This window comes from Asparagus officinalis, chromosome 5 (assembly GCF_001876935.1).
Source record: "Asparagus officinalis chromosome 5, Aspof.V1, whole genome shotgun sequence".
NCBI lineage: Eukaryota > Viridiplantae > Streptophyta > Magnoliopsida > Asparagales > Asparagaceae > Asparagus > Asparagus officinalis.
In genome coordinates, this window is record NC_033798.1 from 75,851,437 (window position 1) to 75,856,281 (window position 4,845).

General features: G+C 43.5%; 1 pseudogene; it reads right to left on the minus strand.

Moving 5' to 3' along the window:
- LOC109842032 lies at nt 1,032-4,355 on the minus strand (annotated as a pseudogene).

The window sequence follows — 4,845 nt, forward strand, 5'->3', positions numbered from 1 at the left end:
CGGATCGCTTGTGGTCTTTCAATTTTAAATATAAATCAGAATCACCATGTGGGTGGATTTAACTTCACATTTAAATCACGAATGTAGTTAGACCTCATCATGCCTACCGTCATGTTTATTCCTGTAATAATACGTAAAAAAGGCGTTCACGGATTCATAACCCAACAATTGATTTTTTGGGGAGAAAAACAAATTCCTTTTCACGGGATTGGACATTACGCGTGTGTCATCGTAGTCAAGTTGGAAAAAAAGGAAGTTGTTTTTTTTTTTAAATTGAAAGTATAGGATATTAATAATAGTTTCGAGTAAATTCTATTGTAGGTTTGACCCAGATCCAGTGGTTTGAACGTGTAATATCGTAACATGAGTATGCGGTACGATACTTCGATTTGGTTCTGTAACTTAGAACTTGCATCAAGCCAAAAGGCTTATCAAAATTTTAAGGGTGAATCCACACGTCTAGCGTTTATCCAATGCTGCACATAAAACCCTCACTTATAAAAACCTAGACTAAAAAAACTCTTTAACATCTCTTCACGTAATTCACCTAGACCATTTAAGCGAATGGTAATTGTTGTAAATTAAAAAAAAAAACTCTGAGCAGGCAATGGTTCTAAATTAACATGTTGCCGCGAATATTCTAACAGTTAACTAACGATACAGACTAACATAACATAACAAAAAAAAAAAGTTTTGAAGGTATTCGACTGTAGGGCTTAAGAAGCGAGGCGTATGCACGCCCAGCATCGAGTAAACACGGGCAACGTGACAATTTTTTAACTGTTGCTCGCCGCGTTCTTCAAGAAGGCAAAAAATCATGCTCCCAAAAAACGAGCGACGGCAACAACGTCGGCGAAGTTCAACGATCCGATAACCTAACCGCTCGAACTATTCGCCCAGGGCTCACCCCTCTTCACTCACCGCGAAAACAGCCATGTAAATATACTGAGCTTTCGGCCGCATCCTTCCCATTAGCCTATGTGAACATCGCACTTGAGGTGGGTATCACATCCTCAAGCCAATACGAATGAGACGTCAATGACACGTGCATTTCTTCCGCAAAGGCTGTATACACTCGATCATCAAGATACGACGCAGACCATCGAACACTATAGCTCACCAAATACATCAATTCACAGTAAACACTAGCATGTACTCTTAACACTACCGTACCCCTATTTAAGTTTTATTCCAAAACTCGACTAAAATGACCCACAACACCAGACAGAATCAAATTGAGATTCATCAGAGCACACATGTTGCGCCCTTGAACAAGGCCTCACGGAGCTAGTAGCCTCTTCAGCCCAGCTCTCTGCTCCGGAGTAAGCCTAGTAGGGAACTTAATATTAAACTTGATCCTCAGGTTGCCCTTCCTCGAGGGATCTTTAGGTATCGGCATCCCCTCCCCTCGAACTACCTCCTCATACTCCGGATGGATTATGTTGTTGACAGGTATTGTGAGGCTCCTACCGTCGAGGGTATTCACAAGGACAGTGTAGCCTGTCAAAGCTTCGGCCAAGGAGATCTTCTGTGTTAGGATGAGATCGTTGCCGTCCCTTTTGAAAACACTGTGGGGCTTCTCGTCGATTATGAAGACGATGTCTGCAGGGATTATGTTAGGCTGTTCGTTTCCTTTCTCTGGGAAAGTGATCTTTGTCCCTTTCTTCCATCCGGGCTTTATCTCGATTGTCAGGATCTCTTCCACAGGCATCGTCTTCCTGAATACATAAAATTGTATCAGACAGCGATAAGGAAACCGCAATTTTATGTGTGACAATAAGAAGTGCAGAAGCAAAGGACATTTTTACAGACATATACTCCTGTCGTATGGTCTTATGGGACCGTCTACACAGTTAGCAGAACTATACTGCTGCTGAGAAAAGATACAGGACAGCTATTAATTTTCAATTCAGCAGTTGCTAGTTGGGGAAAAAATCTGCAAATGATTGTAGGCCCACAGAAAATCAAAGGAACTGGATACCAGCAGAAGCAAAAAAAGAACCTGTTTTAAGATGCGCTATAGCAAGAATTAGAGGTTAATTTGGTTTAGTGTCTTCTATTGCCAACTGCGTAGTGATACTGCATACACCTTACAAGGACATCCGTAAAGGGAGCAGAACAAGTACTTAAAAGTTTTGAGAGACAAGGAGACAATGCATCTCTATACTCAGAAGAAATAGATTTCTGTCAACCTAATGGCGTAGAAATACACTGAAGTAGAAGGGTGAAATGTAACCTAGAGTGGCATACAACCTATAGAACGATTGATGGAATAAAATGCTAACCAGGTACGGGGCAATTATAAATCAAAGTGACACCTGATGTTAGTAGCTTGTTCGTTCTGTGCATGTACATGGCATTTTCGTGTGTATTAATATGTATACATCATCAGTTTACATGGAACCTGTTTCAAGACTTTAACTTGTCAACACATATTTTCTCTTAAACAGACACGAATTACTGCTAATAATATAAACAATGCATTATGCTTCCTATTCGAGTCAGGGTATAGTATGTTCCAGCAGAAAAGGCGAACTTAAGCACATTTCCAAGCTCAACAGAAGTAGATGCAACGATGCACAAAGAGATCCTGGAAAGGATACAGTTGTCAATATCTAATCAATCTATGTGCTACATGGAATAGCTCATGACGTGAACCCGATGCTTCCGTCACGGTAAAAAGTTCTTCTACCTAGCACCCATAATGCGGAAGGGAGGAAAACTTAATCAGACACAGCAGATAATTTGTTTATCTGCAAAACGAAGTCAAGAATTCACACATAAAAACCACAGAAAGGAGCACCCCGGGGGCATTCGGTCAAAAAAAAGATGAAAGATAATGCTTTTGCCAATGGGAATTTGGTGGTTTGTAAGCGACAAACTTTCGAGGATAGAACTCAAATATTACATGAATATCAGTAGGTTCAAGTGTTGACCTGTATCAGATAAAATACAGGGGTCCTCAATGGTGATTTCATGATGAAATTTTAAGTGGCCGTCGAGGATTTCTCTACTAAAAGCCTAATTTGCTCAAGGTTTTAGTAGCCTACCGTGTTATTCCATCTAGGAGAACTTATTTCTTGGGTGTTTTACTGTAAGGGACTTGGGTAGAAATGAAGCAAGGGGAAGCATGCCCCTCACTGTTTCATGTCGACAAAGAATTCCAGATAGCTCTGATTATCAATGCACGTCCTAGAATAGGTTAGGCAGCTCAAATTTAGATCATATAGTCAAATCAAAGAGCTATGCATGCAACAAGAAGGTCACAAATTTGAAGAATATACAACGTTTTACAAATACGCTAGCTTTGATAACACTCCCCTGACCGCATACGTACGAACTATCCAAGCAATTCAGGCAAATTTAACAAACAACCAGAATCAAACAGATCACGATTGACGCGATTACTGCAATTGCAGAACGAAGAACTCACCCGCTGATGTCGGCAATCTCCCTCGAAATCTTCATCTTCTTCGTGGTCCCCCTGTACAACTCCTCCAAGGTGCACGGCAACGTGTTCTCGATCGGCGACGCCTTCATCTGCCGCCCTCCTCCCATATTCATGGGCCCATCCCTCCCCATCCCACCCCCAAACGTGGAGCCAAACAAATCATCCCCAAACATGCTGCTCGAAAACCTCCGCCGTCCCACGCTTTTCATCCCTCCCATTCCCGGCGCCGAAAGGGCTCCCGACCGAAGAACTCGTGCCGAATCTGTCCTCCGCGTTCCTCGGCATTGAACCTGAAGGCTCCGTCGGCCCGTCGCCGCCCGCCGCACCGGGGTAAGAACGGCAGCCCTACCCCGGCGCCGCCTGCCACCGGCGGAGGAACCCTGGCCCTTTAGGCCCTCTTCTCCGTACTGCATCGTAGGATCCGCGCTTCTGGCGGCATCGCTCAGGTGACCTTGCCAGGAAAGATTAACTCGGCGTCAGGAGTTTCTCGAAAGCGGCCGTTTGTGATTCGAGGTCGGTTTTTTATTTTATTATTTTTTTTTTTTTTTGGGGTGGGGCGGGGGGGGGGGGGCGAGGGGAGCCATTTAGAATATTTTTTTTAGGATTTCGGGTTTTGGTACCTCGTAGGCCTCGGAGATCTGCTTGAACTTGGCCTCGGCCTCCTTCTTGTTGTTGGGGTTTTTATCGGGGTGCCACTTCATGGCGAGCTTTCGATAGGCTTTTTTGAGGTCGTCGTCTTTGGCGTTCTTGTCGACTTGCAGGATCTTGTAGTAGTCTACGCCCATGGCCGCTGATGCTAAGAAATCTGGATCGGAAACCAACGGAAGATTTCTTTTTTGCGTTTTTTTTTTTTTTTTTCTAAACAGTTTTATCGTTTGAAAGAGAGAGCAGAGATGGAGAGCTGTGAGTTTTTAGGAATTGTGATCGCGGAGTCAGAGCGTTTGAGGGGAGGGAAGGAAGAAAGAAGAAGAAGGCGAGGAGGGGAGAACGAGAGAGCGATGTCTAGACAGGGAGAGGAGCGCTCGTAAGCACTGCTGGAACGTTCTGAACTGACTGGATCCGTGTAGCGCGATACTATCACAACGGCATCCCGCCACTCGGATTGCCGGTTATAAATGAGCAGCCGAAACCGGATTGCCTATTTTTCCGATTTAGTATTTCCACAGGGTTAGAGAGGGTTGAACGAGAGAGTATGGATGGTTTCAAGCCCTTCCCGGCAATTTTTTTATATCACGTTCTGTGGATACTATTTCATGGATTTTCAAAAAAAAAATGAGGGTTAAATTCGCATTAGTACAAGTAGTGCAAAAATTAGGATTAGACATATCATAGATATGAATCGACCATTGACCTTTTAAGTCAAAGTTCTAGGAGTCAAACAAGGGGGTTAAGAA